Raw genomic sequence first — 15,945 nt, 5'->3', positions numbered from 1 at the left:
CACTGTCGTTAAAGTATACAGTGACAGGGAATCTGGTCTGTATTGAGACAACTCGCTGTTGTCTGTATTTTCTTTTGATTGACAACTATCATGATAGAAGCAAGGAAGTGGGGTTTGATGGGAAGAATGTCAGACTGCAGTGAAATTCTCAGAAAGCTTTAGTCATGCTGATGACTGAGGTCACCAGTTACTAGAATAGTGCATCTGGTAGTAATGGACCAGCACTAATAGCCTTGCTGTGCTCAGACAAGCTAGAAGTAGCCTGTGGGACATATGCCTTCTATAAATGCTGCAGTAGATCCAAAGTGGCACTCACATGGGATTGTAATTCAACTGTGTTCTCTGCACCAGGTGATTAGGGTGGTGCTCTTTCATGACCACCATGTCCCCATTACAGCAATAGCCACATTAATTTATGCCTTGGCACATATTGTCCTAACTTTACCTTTTCTGTGGATCCCTAATGCAGCAGAAGTCTTAAAACTTCGAAACAGTTCCCAAAAATTCTCAATCCACTAGGTTACTGCCTGTGGAGTTCTATTATTGTTGACTTCCAAAATAAGTAATAAAAATAAAGAGCTATGCTATTTTTTTCCTAACGAAAAGTAACATCTTGACTGCTTAACAGATGTTCAAAATCTAAGTATTAATATTTCCCATCCTGACTTGACTGATACTTCCTTAGACAATACTGACATGGTACTATTTTTTCATGTGGTTAGGAATGGACTTTCTGATTCATAGAAAAGATTCATATTTCATTCTCACTTGTAATATTAAATTGTTATATAAAGTAGTGGAACCAATTTACACTCTCACCAGCAATGTATGAAAATTCCATTTAATCCACATCCTTAACAACACAAAAAATATTATGGAGGGTGTGTGGTGATATTTCTTTCTTTTTTTCTCCTAAAATTTTTTTATTGGTAAATAATAATTGTACATATTTCTGGGTTACATGTGACTTTTTCATACATGCATATAATGTGTAATGGTCATTAACCTTTTAAGAATTGTTCATTTCCCTGATGACTAATGAAGTTAAATATTTTCATATATTTTGGCCATTTGAATACCTTATTTTGAGAATTCACTATGCAACTATTTTGAAATTTTAGTGTGTTTTATTTTTTCTTACTGATCTGTATGAGTTCTTTTTATAGTTTTGTTAGGATTCTTTATTGGGCATATGAATTGGGAATAACTTTCATCTTTGTAGGTTGCCTTTTCATAGTTTTTATCATTTCTTTTGATGAACAGCATTTCTTCATATTAATATTGTTCAATTTATCATTGTTAAATGTGTGGTTTGTAATTTTGGGGTCCTGTTTAAGAAGTCTGTCATTCTCCAGTGTCACAACTGTGCTTTCCTCTGTCTTACTCTCTAAAACTGTATTAGTTTACTTTAATACTTAGGTCAGAAATTCCTATGGAATTAATTTTTGTGTTATAGTGGGAGGTAGGTCCCAAGATATGTATTTTTCTCTATGGATGTTAGCTTGACTTATTACCAATTTTATTTAAAAGACTAGCCACCTCTTCACACCATTTTGCAATGGAGTTTTTGTCATATATTATGTGATGTGTGTGGATTTGTTTATGAACTCTATAGTTTTAATTTTTCTATTGATCAGTTTGTAACTTTTTGGGCCAATGCCCCTTGTTTATCAATTTATAATAGGTTTATTATGGGTCTAGATATCTAATATGTATGCCATTCAGCTTTTTAAAATCTTCTTTGATGTCACAGTAGTTATTTGAGGGCTTTTCAAAGTCAGTTGTATTTTCACATAAAATTTAGAATCAGTTTGTCAATTTCTACAAAATATTTCCCAAATTTGTTAGAAATTTTATTGCCTTTATGTTGAATGAATAGATTAATTGACAGTGGGAAATTTTATCTTTATAATATTGTCTTCTAACACAGAAGCATGTGTCCTGTTCCATTAATTTATGTCTTTTTTATTTCTCCCAGTAATGTTTTATAATTTCAGAATGGTAATCATACACGTCTTTTGTTTGCTATATTCCCAGATATTCAATATTTTTGTGCAATTTTAAATGACATCATGTTTTAAATTTATTTTTGCTTAATGCTGGTATGTGTGTATTTACAGATATACATGCAAACATATACAAATACATACAAAATGTGTGTAATGTATTTTGTATTTTGACCTCGTGTGCAGTAACAATTTATTTATAGTCTAATACTTTATGGATTCTTTTAATTTTCTAAGATATAATCCTATAATTTACAAGTAATGAAAGCTTTGCTTTTTTCCTCAGTATTTAATCTCCTTTCTTTCTTTCTTCTCTTCCTTCACTCTCTCCTCCTCCTTCCTTTTCTGTGTCCCCTTTCTTCTCCTCTCTTCTCTCCTTCCATCATTTCTTCCTCTGGTTTGAACATTGAGTACATTAGTGATGGAGGCATTCCCAGTATCATGAGAAAAGTATAGGGTTTTTTGTAAATTTTTTTTGCAGATACTCTTTATTTTTGTAGTTTACCAATAATTTTTTATCCAAATGAATTTTGAATGTTGTCTTTTTCTGCATTTACAGAGATGATCGTATTATTTCTTTTCTGCTAATCTTGTGAAATTTATTGAGTTTTGAATTCCATATTTTTGCTATAATCCCAATTAAACTGTTATGTATTATCCTATTTATTATCTGTGGATGTTTTTTTCCTAACATTTAGTAAAATACTAGAGTTGAGTTGACTAAAGGAATGTCTAAACAGTCCTAATGTGGGTAAAGGTCCAGATCCGGGCTAAATAAAGTCAAAGCACGAAAGGAAGGCAGTTGCAGTGATAACACTGAGAAGAGCACATCACTTACATTCCACAGGTAACATTTCAAGTATATATATATATACACACACATATATATATGTATACGCACACACACACACACATATATATTTTAACCCACAAATAGCTACAAGTGACTTTTCTGAAAGCTTAGCTTCTTCAAGGGAAAACTGTTCTTCTCGATAACTTTCAGTCAATCAGCTTAACCAAGGGAAAGAAAACTAAAATTATCTGCGGATTTAGCTTTATAAACTCTGTTTTTATTTGAAGAAATTATCTTTACATCACTTATCTCCTTCAGATATGAGTAAACTTTGGCTGCAACTAGCAAAGTGTCTTAAAATTATTCTTTGACATTTTATCATTTAGTCATTTTGACATTTAGTTATTATTTGATTTTTTAACTTTTACTGTCACTTCGTAGAATACAAACTGAGAGAACAGGGAACAAAACTATCTTGCTAACTGCTCTATGCCCAATGTCCAGAAGAATTTATAATAGCTGATACATGTTCAATAAATATTTGTCAAATGAATAAATGAAGATATAAGTTAACAATAATATGACATTAGAGAAGTTTCTTACATTTTTCTGACATGAACAGAGAACTGAATTTGATATTTATATGTGCTTTTCCAATTGTAAATATACACACAGACACAGAGACATACACAAACACACATATGTATTTCATGACCTACACGCATGAAATTTCAGCTTTGCGAAGATGAATAGATGCAAACTTTTCAGTACTCATATGAGTATCTTCCTTCCCTTCTGTGCTTCTGGAATTTAACTTGAAAACATTATTTAAAAACGATCTTTATAGAATACTTTGTGCAAATAATATTTAATTACAAACACATTGCTAATAAATGCCTGCTGTAATTCCTGGCATATAGGAGGCCTTAATGTGAGTAATTAAATTCTTCTTGGTAAAAAGTAACCACTACCTCCCTTATCCACCATGAGCCATTGGTTGGTTACTCAAAGAATAAAACATATCCCTTTTCTCTAGAGAATCATTCATGAAGTGAAATGTACAAATTGTGAATGTAACAACTACTAAGAGTTTGCTTTTATAATTATTATGATATATATTTTAATGGGGAGACATGTAGCAACCATAAGGTATTAGACGTTCAAACACTAATCAGTAAGAGCAATATTTATGCATCCGCATAACAGATTGAACTGAAAATTGTTGAACATAACCATTTCAGGAAAGAAAATATACTATTAGTTGGTAACTTTAAAAACGTAAATGCATGCAGTTAAAAGGTTGAAATCCCTGTGTATTTGTGTAGCATACAACTGTCAGACTTGAAATATTTCCTAGTATTTTATTGATGGATATACACAACAATGAATAATATAGACATGACTTTAGTAAAGAGAATGAAATACACCCTCACCTTCTAGGCTGACTGAGTGGAAATTATACTCATACTTACAGTTTAATGCTGATGAGGATTCGAAGACCAAGTCAGAGAAATAGGCTAGCACTATCTGTTGTATCTTTTTTTATGTACTATGAAAAAGTAGTCCTAGTACCACATAAATTTACAACAACAATTTAATTAAACTCCCAATCTTTTGCAGCTTAGAGATTTAGACCTCATGCAGAAGACAATATATTAATGTAAGTCTAGGTTTTAGTCCCATGTGAAAAAATTAATAGTCAACTCATTTCTTCCACAACGTCTTAGCAGTTAGCTATGGGAAAAATGCACATAACGATAAAGCTAAATATATCTCACATTTCATCCTTCATATAATTTTTGTTTATGAAAATTCTATGGATGTATTTATCTCAATATTAAAATAAATATCTTCAAAATCAACATCTATGATAACAGACCCTTCTGTGATCTTCATTTTTTTTTTCTTAGTAAGGGGCCAAACATATCTTTCTCCTTGCAGAAATCTTTATCAGGCCTATGCTGGCCACAAAATATCTCCATTTGCTCTTTGGCTCGTGCTTACTGAGAAAATTTTGAAATTATGGAATAAAAATAATGTATTTATTTATATAACATGTAATGATAAAATTGGAAGAATGACTGAGTTTATCAAATAACTGTGTAAAAAATAGTAAATGATAAAGTCTGAGGCAATAGAAGTATCCATTGATGTTTTCCTCCATGAGGAAATTCAGGAAGCCTATAGTGACAGTCTGACTAACACAATCCTGCTACTTTATGAAACTCCTTGCTAAAGCCAGGGAATTTAGCCCAGTCAATGGCACTGATATATTCTAAGGGTTATTCTCACATAATGAGGACTCTCACACTACTTTTATAATAACCAGCCATTTAACAATTTTTGTTGACGACTAATCCTAGCTCTTTTTTAGGCTAGGCATACTTTTGGGTATAGAGTGGAATAAGGTAGTACTCCTATACCTAAGGATGCAGCATACATAAAGAAATAGTGACTTTAGCAGATACTATAGTCATAAGCTGAATCTTTCTGGATCTCAGAATTCAGAGTCCTCCAAAAATGGTCTCCATATAAGAAATTGACAAACAAATGAATCCTTTGCTTGGAATTAGGCTTCTGGTTAAATAACTGCATGCATGGTGCTCTTGATTACTGAGGTGAGAAAGTAAGATGATAAAGCTTGAAAAAAAATTGTGATAAGCAAATTTTTGGATATGTAGTACTTGCATTGTATTTGAGACTTTCATGAAATGTCAAGGAGACAACTAAAAATGTATTTGAAACACAGAGGAGAGATTTGTGTTGAAGATCACAGTTTGGCTGCATATAATTGAAGTCATATGGTCTTAACTGAAATTGCCCAAGGAGCGATAGAGGAAAAAGAAAAGAGAGCCTTTGGTGACCATTGAAGAATTCCACCCTTGTAGAATATGGTAGAAAAAGATGATGTAAGGGACAGTAAAAGCCACTACAGAGGTAGAAAGAAAACTAAGAGTGTATGGCAACACAAAAATTAAGAGGAGAGAGTGGTTAAAAGTCTACAATGCTGCTGAGAGTTCAAATTATATAAATAATAAACTATATCCATTGGGTATAAAATGGTAGCCTCAGCTAAAGTTGTTCCAGTGGATTGATAGGAGTAGAAGCAGAACTTGAGGGACTGAAAACAAGTACATGATAATGAGCAGTATTTACATGGGAGGAAAAGTTCTCTGTACATTTGAGAGACATGAGTCATCAATAGTGTATGTTTCCTAACAAAAGACAAAAGAGGACAGAATAACAAAGAAATGGAGAAATTGCCTTTAGGACAAGAAACTTCTTTCTATAATAAATAGATAAAGAGAAGTTGGATTCATGTAGAGCAATAGTTCTCAACCTTGCCTACAATACTATGGTATATTTTCCCTCTGAAAAAACTGTAGAATACAGGTTAAAAAATGACAAAACTACACAAGTTAGACTGGAATATAGAAGAGGGGATGGATTAATGATATAGGAGGAGCTAGATGAGGTAAAATGTGATCATCATGTGAATGAGTTTTGATAATATTAAATAAACAGGAAAAAATTCATTTGGGGAAATATTTCTGCGGTAGCTAGAAGATTCCAAGTCTTTAAGTAGATGCTTAAGTGTAAACTCCTTGGCATAGAATGCAAGACCATTTATAAAATGCTCCCTCCCACGTTTTCCTATTTGTCTTCACTTCTAGGCTCCTTCTATGTTGCAGTTGTATAGACTTCTTAGCAGTCTCTTCTATATACCATGCTTCTCATGGTTTATTTTATTTTAAAATCATCTTTGATCCCCCACTCTTATTCAATGAAAGTTAGTAGTTCTCACTTCCAAGCACCCTATCATTCTTCTCTTACTTTTAATTTTTTTATTTTAATGTCTTATAAGGTTTATTTATAATTACTTTTCCCTCCACTCCTGTTAGTAAATGATCTCCTAATTTACCTATTTTTGGGCAACTATTCCCCTTGCATCATGTAAAAGAGCCACTCAATAAAGTTGTTTCTTAACCATGTGATTAAATAGATGAATGATGAGTAAATGGATGTAGAAAGCACAATCTCAAAGAATTGAAGGCAGGACAGAGTATTTAATCTTAATTCAATATCTTCTGTTGACAAAAGGAGAGGTGACACAGAACAGCTGAAATTATATGCTTTAGCTCAGGCAGTTAATTTATGGTAAGACTAGTACACAAACTAAGTTATCCTGATGTTTAGTGATGTTTAGTTCTTATACTAGCACATCATAAAACTTGTTATGGCCCCTCCTCCACTGTAGTCAGCAATCTATTTAAGGCGTTCTCGCCGGGCGCGGTGACTCATGCTTGTAATCTCAGAACTTTGGGAGACTGAGGCGGGCGGATCACCTGAGGTTGGGAGTTTGAGATCAGCCTGGCCAACATGTTGAAATCCCATCTTTACTGAAAATACAAAAATTAGCCAGGCGCCGTAGCAGGCGCCTGTAATCCCAGCTACTCTAGACGCTGAGCATTGCTTGAACCCCAGAGGCGGAGGTCACAGTGAGCCGAGTTTGAGCCACTGCACTCCAGTCTGGGCGACAGAGGGAAACTCCACCTCAAAACTAAAAATAAAGACCTTCCCTTATGCTGTCAGGTTCTTGGATATTTCCAGAAGAGTAGTAGCATGTCCCTAAGGACACTTTGGATCTCTAGGACCAGTCCAAGACAAGCAAAGAACTCTGAGGGCATTGGTAAACAAAGCAACTTCTCTGAATTTACCTGTTTTTATACTTATGGCCTGAGTTTTCAGAAAACACCTCTCTATTTGTTATACTACTACTCTTTATAGAGATTAAAAGGTACAATAATCGTCTTAAAAATTTCTCATTAGTATACTTTGCAGTAGGCTACTCATGAAAAGTAGTGAGTTTATTTTGTTGCTACAATTAGAGTTTTGTAAAAGAAGAAATCTTCAAATTAGTTTCAAATCCACTAGGTTGGAAACATTATTCACCTGGTTTATTTTGCCAACACAAGTAAATTAATTCTCTAAATATTAACAAACAAACAAAAAAAACTGACTTTTGACATTGACCGAGAGATAATTTACAGCATCCATTTACAAATATTTGTTGGTTATTGGATTAGTAAGGGTTCCTTGGTTGAAATCCACAGGATACAACTCTGGTCATTTAAGCAAAAGTAGTTTTATTGTAAGTGTCATGGTTTCTCATAGATAAACGATAAACTAAAGAAAGAATGCTCCTGAAAGGTTAGTAATCATGAGGACTCCAGGAGGTGAAGAGTAAAAAAGATTCCTAAGTGAATTGTCACTGGGATTAAATCATCTCCATTTTTCATCCTGGAATAACTTTGCTCAATATTCATATTTCTGGAAGGAAGCAACTTATTGGCCTAGCTCAGGCTACATGCTCATAGGAGGATAAGATTATTTGATTGATACCCCCAATAATCATGCTTGAAAGAAGATACTGGTCATTCCACAGAGGAAAACTTGTGGTGCTGTTATCCCACCAAAGGTTATGGATGTTGGCCAGGCACAAACAGAGTGATGATAATTATATTAATGATATAGTCTTTTTTAAAGCTGGCTGAGATGAGATATGCCTACTTATTTGTTTATTCATTTACTTAAAATGGACAAAATTGTACATATTTATAATGTACAACATGTTTTAAATATGTATGCTTTGTGGAATGGCTAAATTGAGCTATAACAGATAAATTACTTCACATACGTATTTTGTGTATGAGGTGAGAACACTTAAAAGTCTTTGTTATCAATTTTCAAGAATACAATACATTGTTATTAATTATAGTCACTATGTTATACAGTAGAATCCTGTATTATTCCTCTTAGGAAGCTGAAATTTTGTATCCTTTGACCATTATCTTCCCAACCTCCTTTCCCTCAGCCTCTGGTATCCACCATTTTACATTTTACTCTCTACTTCTAGAAGCTCACTTTTTAAAAATTCTGCATGTAAGTGAGATCACATAATATTTGTCTTTCTGAGCCTGGCTGTTTCACTTAGCATAATGTCCTCCAGGCTTAACCATGCTGTTGCAAATGACAGGATTTTCTTCTTTTTTAAAGGTTTTATAGTATTCAATTGTTTCTATATACCATATTTTCTTTATCCATTCATCAGGTAATGTATATTGAGGTTGATTCCGTATCTTGGCTATTACGAATAATGCTGTAATGAACATGTAACTGCAGATATCTCTTTGACATACTGCTTTTATCTTATCTGGATATACATCCAGAAGTGGAATTACTGGTTCATACAGCAGCTTTATTATTAATTTTCTGAGGAACTTCCATACTATTTTCTAAAATGACTGCACTAATTTACATTCTCACTAACAGCACAAGTGTTGTCTTTTCTCCGCATCATCTCCAACACCTATCTTTTGTCTTTTTGATAACAATCATTCTATCAGGTGTGAAGTTTTAGTGCTTTGTGGTTTTAATTTGCATTTCTTTGATGATTCTTGATTTTGAGCATTTTTAATATACTTGTTGGGTGTTTGTCTTCTTTTGAGAGATTCTATTTATGTTTTGGATGCATTTAAAATTTTTTTTTTCTTATTATTGAGTTGTTTGAGTTCCTTATATATTTTGAATGTCCTTTTTCAGATATACAGTTTGCAAATATTTTCTCTCATTTTGTAGGTTGTCTCTTCATTCCGTTGATTGTTTCCTTCGCTATGCAGAAGCTATTTCATATCATGCAATCCCATTTTTCTATTTTTGCTTTATTGCCTGCATTTTAGGGATCATACCCCCCCAAAATTGCCTAGGCCAATGTCGTGGAACTTTTCCTCTATTTTTTCTTCTAGTTTTTACAGTTTCAGGTTTTATATTTAAGTGTTTAATTTATTTTGAGATCATTTTTATGGTGGAGATAAGGATATAATTTAATTCCTCTGCATGTAGATATCCAATTGCCTCAACACACTTTACTGAAGAGACTGTTCTTTCCCCACTAATGTCTTCTTGACAACTTTATCAAAAATCAATTGACTGTAGCTGTGTGGATTTACTTCTGGGTTCTCTTTTCTGTTTCATTGGACTATCTGTCTGTTTTTATGATAGTAGCATGCTATTTTGATTACTATAACTTGTAGTATATTTTGAAGTCAGGTAGTGTGATCCCTCTAGCTTTGTTCTTTTTGCTCTTCAGGGAACAATGGTGTTTTCTAATAAACTTTCAATGAAACAGAGAACCTCTGTGTCCTGATAATGGACCCCATTAATTTAGTTTCTTAAGGAAAAGGATGGCTTTACTTTTGAGTTCACCCATTCACTCACCAGTATTATTTTGGGCAGTCAACTAACATCTAATAATTACTTATTCTCTTACTACAGATATTTGCTACACACTGGATTCACAAGAAATTCTTTTGTTGTATGTTAAAGAAAGCAAATGTCCAATAAAGATAATAGCAAAGTGAATAAATTTGAAATCCCCCCAAAAGATAATGCAATATAATCCATAATTCAGATAAATGGAAGACTACTCTAACCTCATGGGCAAGTGGTAGGAAATATTCATTGCTGTAAATAAAAAATTTTGGGCAATCAAGTTACTGATAAACCCAACTTTTCAATAAAATCCATAATAATTATTATTCAGAAAAAAATTGAGTATGTTTAATTGAGAGGGCCTTGGAATTAGCTTACTACAGTTTGAGGCTTATGTCTACCAAATTTTATCATTTTAACCTTAGTCAAGTGACATAGTCTCTCCTTGTCTTTATTTACAAAATAATACAATTTCCTTTTTAAAGAGTATTGAGGCCTGAACAAAGACAGCATATGCCTAATATTTTTAGAAGAAACATAGCATATAAGTGCTCAGTGACAGGTAAGCTATACTTTAGTCATCTGACTTAAATTTATAAAAGTCAATACTGTTTCTGATCCTAGAGCACTGTTAACTAAATATGGATACTATACTGCAGAAATGGATCATTTTATAAACACATTTTCAGCTATCATAATAGAATGCCCAATAACGATTTATAAATGAATATCTGTATCTATATGTATATCTATCTGTAATGATTATATATAATGAATTTGTATGCAATTTCATTATTAAAAGTACAATATCAATATTATTTTCATGTTTCCATAAGTGTTTTCTTTTCCATTTTAAAGATAAACTTTTGGCCTAGTAAGGAGAAAATGAGATAAGAAAGGTTGTCACATTAGACACCACTTAGAAGCTATGTTTATTGCTGTCAGAAAGCCTATATTCTGAATTTAAAGTGAAATTTCAAACAGAAACTCTTCTCTCGTTATACTTGGCAAACATAAGTCTATATATTTATAAGGCTTTCTTCTTCCGCCCAAGACTTTGCCATTTACCACATTCTAACTACTCTCTGAACAACCCATTTTCTCTTTTCACATTAGGCATTTTTTACCTATTCTTTGTTTTCCTTTTACTTTGGTTGAGCCATAAAAATTGTACATATACAGACTGCTATGTGTATACGATGTGTATTGATCAAACGAGGGTAATTAGAATATTCATCACCTTAAATAGTTATCTTTTTTTATAACTTTTATTTTAGATTCAGGGGGTACATGTGCAGGTTTGTTATGTAGCCAAATTGAATGTCATAGGGGCTTGGTGTACAGATTCTTTCATCACCGAGGTAATAAGCATAGGACCTCATAGGTAGTTTTACAATCCTCACCCTTTCCCCACCCTTCACCCGGAAGTAGGCCCTGGTATCTGTTATTTCCTTCTTTGTGTCCATGTGTGTACTCAGTGCCTAGTTTCCACTTAGACATTAGAATATATGGTATTTGGCTTTTGTTCTTGCATTAGGTTGCTTAGGATAATGGTCTCCACTTCCATCCATGTTGGTGCAAAAGACATGATCTCATTCTTTTTTATGGCTGTGTGATATTTTATGGTGTATTTATGCCACACTTTCTTTATCTGGTCTATTGTTGATGTGCGCTTAGCTTTATTCCAGGTCTTTGCTATTGTGAATAGGATTGTGATAAACATATGTATGAATGTGTCTTTATAGTAGAATGATTTATATTCCTTTGAGTATATACTCAATAATGGGATTGTGGGGTCAAATAGTAATTTTGTTTTAAGTTCCTTGATAAATTGCCAAACTGCTTTCCACAATGGCAGAACTAATATACATTCCCACCAGCAGTGTATAAGCATTCCCTTTTCTCTGCAACCTCACCAGCATCTGTCAATTTTTGACTTTTTAATAATAGCCATTCTGATTGGTTGTGAGATGCCATGTCATTGTGGTTTTGATTTGCAATTCTCACATGATCAGTGATGTTAAGCCTTTTTAAATATGATCATCGGTTGCATGTATGTCCTTTTTTATCTATCTAGAAAGAATTTTTTAAATTTTTCTTTAATTTAATTAATTAATTAGTTTATTTATTCTTTAAGTTCTGGGATACATGTGCAGAACGTGCAGATTTGTTACATAGGTATATGTGCGCCATGGTGGTTTGCTGCACCAATCAACATGTCACCTAGACTTTAAGCCCCACATGCATTAGCTATTTGTCTGGAGGCTCTCCCTCCCCTTATCTCCCATCCCCCGACAGACCCCAGTGTGTCATCTTCCCTTCCCTGTATGCATGTGTTCTCATTGTTCAACTCCCACTTATAAGTGAGAACATGCAGTGTTTGGTTTTCTGTTCCTGTGTTAATTTGCTGAGGATTATGTCTTCCAGCTTCATCCATGTCCCTGCAAGGGACATGATCTCATTCCTTTTTATGGCTGCATAGTATTCTATGGTGTGAATGAACCACATTTCCTTTATCCAGTCTATCACTGATGAGCATTTGGTTTGGTTCCATGTTTTTGCTATTGTGAATAGTACTACAATAAACATACATGTTCATGTGTTTTTATAGTAGGATAATTTATATTCCTTTGGGTGTATACCCAGTAATGGGATTGCTGGGTCAAATGGTATTTCTGGTTCTAGATCCTTGAGGAATCACCACACTGTCTTCCACAATGGTTGGACTAATTTACATCCCCACCAACAGTGTAAAAGGGTTCCTATTTCTCTACAGCCTCACCAGCATCTCTTGTTTCTTGACTTTTTAATAATCACCTTTATGGCTGTTGTGGGATGTATCTCATTGTGGTTTTGATTTGCATTTCTCTAGTGATCAGTGATGTTGAGCTTTTTTTCATGTGTTTGTTGGCTGCTATTAATTACTGCCTCAATTTCAGAACTTGTTATTGTTCTATTCAGGAATTCGACTTTTTTCCAATTTAGTCTTGGGAGGGTGTATGTGTCCAGGAATTTATTCATTTATTCTGGATTTTCTAGTTTATTTGCATAGAGATGTTTATAGTATTCTCTGATTGTAGTTTGCATTTTTGTGGAGTCAGTGGTGATATCTCCTTTGCCATTTTTTATTGCATCTATTTAGTTATCATTTTTTTTTGTGTTGTAAACACTCAGAATTCTTTTTTTCTAGCTTTTTGAGAATACACAATAAATTACAACTAATCCTATGTACCCAACAGTGCTGCAGATCACCAGAACTCATTCCTTCTATCGAGTTGTAATTTTGTGGTTATTAGCGAACCTCCTCCCATCCCCTCATCCTCCCTTTTTTCCTTGTTTCTAATACTCACAATTACACCTTCTACTTCTGTGAGCGTAATATTACTTTTTATCTTCCACATATCTGTGAGAACATGCAGTATTTACCCTTCTGTGCCTGGCACATTTTGCTTAACATAGTGTCCTCCAGGCTTAGGCTTATCTATGTTGTTGTGAATGACAGGATTTTTTTTTCATGGTTGAATAGTATTCTGTTGTGTATACATACTATGGTTTTTTAAATCTATTATCTGTTCATGAATACTTAGATTGATTCCATATCCTAGCTATTGTGCATAGTGCTGCAATAAACATGGCGATGCTGATATTTCTTTGATATACTAATTGTCTTTCCTTTGGATAAAAGGCCAGTAGTGGGATTGCTGGCTCATATGTAGTTTTACTTTCCATTTTCTGAGAAACTTTTACACTTTTTTCCATAGTGGCTGTACTAATTTATATTCCCATCAACAATGTATAAGAATTCCCTTTTCTCTATATCCTTTCCAGCATTTGCTATTTTTAATATTTCTTAAAATTCATAAGGAACTACAAAAGATCCTTCATATTCAAAGCAATATTGAGTAAAAAGAACAAATCTGGAGACATTACACTATCTTTTGTCTTCAAAATATATGTCAAAGCTATAGTAACAAAAAAATTATAAAATTGGTATGAAAGCAGACAACTAGACCAATGAAACATTATTTTTAAAAAACCCAGAAATAAATCCATGTATTTACAACCATTTGATTTTTGACAACATACAGTGGGGAAAGGACACTTACTTCAATAAATAGTGCTAGGAAAATTGGATATCTGTATGCAGAAAAATGATACTAGACTCCTACATTGCACCATGTTCATAAATCAACTCAAAATGTATTAGCCATTTAAATGTAAGTGCCCAGACTATAAAACTACCTGAAGAAAACATAAGGGAAAAGCTTTAGGACATTGGTCTAGGCTAGAATTTTATGACTGAGACTTCCAAAGCATAGTCAACAAGAACAAAAGTAGACAAATGACGTTATATTAAACTAAAAGGCCTCTGCAAAGAAAATAATCAACAAATGAACAGACAACCTGTAGAATGGGAGAACATATTCACAAACTATTCAGAATTGAATGTCTTGTAATGTCAAGAATATACAAGGAACTCAAACAACTCAACAGCAATCATCATCATCATCATCATCATCATCATCCTGTTAAAACGTTGCCAAGGACTTGATTAGACATTTCTCAAAAGAAGGTATACAAATAGCCAACAATATGAAAAATTAATGCTCAAAATTACTAACCATTCAGGAAATGCAAATCAAAACCACAATGAGATTTTGTGTTTGTTAACAACACAAAATCAACTTATTCCGGTTACTTATTTTTTTTTTTTTGAATGTATCACATTATTTTTTGAAAGTATTTATGAGCTTTCTCTTTTGCTGGACTAAATTCAGAGGCTGGTATCATGTATTCACTTTCTTATTGTGGCTTCTCACACAGAGCCAGGCACATGGTAGAAATTCAATCAAGGTTTGTTAAATAAGTAAATTAAATGTTTGGCAAAATAAGTATCATTTCAAGACAATGTTTCTACCCCGTTTTCAATAATAGGCTGGGTGAAGGCAGTGTTTATTTTTTATTGCTCCATTAATTCATTGGTCCTTAAATTATATTCTTACTTTTGGAAAAAAAATTATCTTTCAAAGCAATGTATCTCATTCTTCGTTAAACGAATTTGCTCAGGTTCTATGAACATTTCATTGCCCTATATAAATGTTTTAGTGACTAGGAAACAAAAATATCCAGGCCTATGAAAAGTGTAATGAGTCCCAATATAGCCATTTGTAATGGGGATTTAACTGCTTTGTTTGTGAGCTTCAGCTTAGGAAACAGATTACCTTCATCATGTGCTAATACCCCAGAGTCGATGTAAACTCTGCTCCACTATAGAAAGGCATCATGGGGATGCCAGCAAAGACTCTAAGATGAATTTTGTAAACCTGTCAGCTGGTGAACAAAAAAAAATTATTCCTGGTTCCAAACCCAGCTCAACACTCTTCTTCCTTGTAAAGGGCTTAAAACTAATTAATAAATTGTCATAGATACTTTCAAAATTCAAATCCTATTTTCATAATAATCAAAGCATTTGTGTAGAAAATATTGTGTACTGAATGTCTAAGAACCTAAGGTCTAAGAGAGTCATACTGAAAAAGACAATTTCTTAGATTAAACTGTGATAGTGTCACAAATGTCAAAAACTTCTTTAATTACCCTGAATTTGTCACCAAAGCTTTAAGTGTATCTTTGTTTCCCATATAGTCTTACTTTGCTTAATTTCAAATTTCTTTGTCACTGTTATATACATATATATATATCTTATCTTTACATTATAAGCTTTAATAAATATGTGGCCTCTATTTACATGCTTAGTAAATACACATTTACCCTCTCACCTACCACAACAAATAGCACTAATGCATTATGGAGATAGTACTCAGATTTATAAAAATTAAAGAAAATGTACATTATTATCATATGTAAAATACTATG

The sequence above is a fragment of the Rhinopithecus bieti genome, unplaced genomic scaffold, assembly GCF_001698545.2.
Source record: "Rhinopithecus bieti isolate Rb0 unplaced genomic scaffold, ASM169854v2 scaffold_19037, whole genome shotgun sequence".
NCBI classification, from domain to species: Eukaryota; Metazoa; Chordata; class Mammalia; order Primates; family Cercopithecidae; genus Rhinopithecus; species Rhinopithecus bieti.
The sequence above is the reverse complement of the archived record's forward strand: the minus strand, read 5'-3'. Positions refer to the sequence as shown.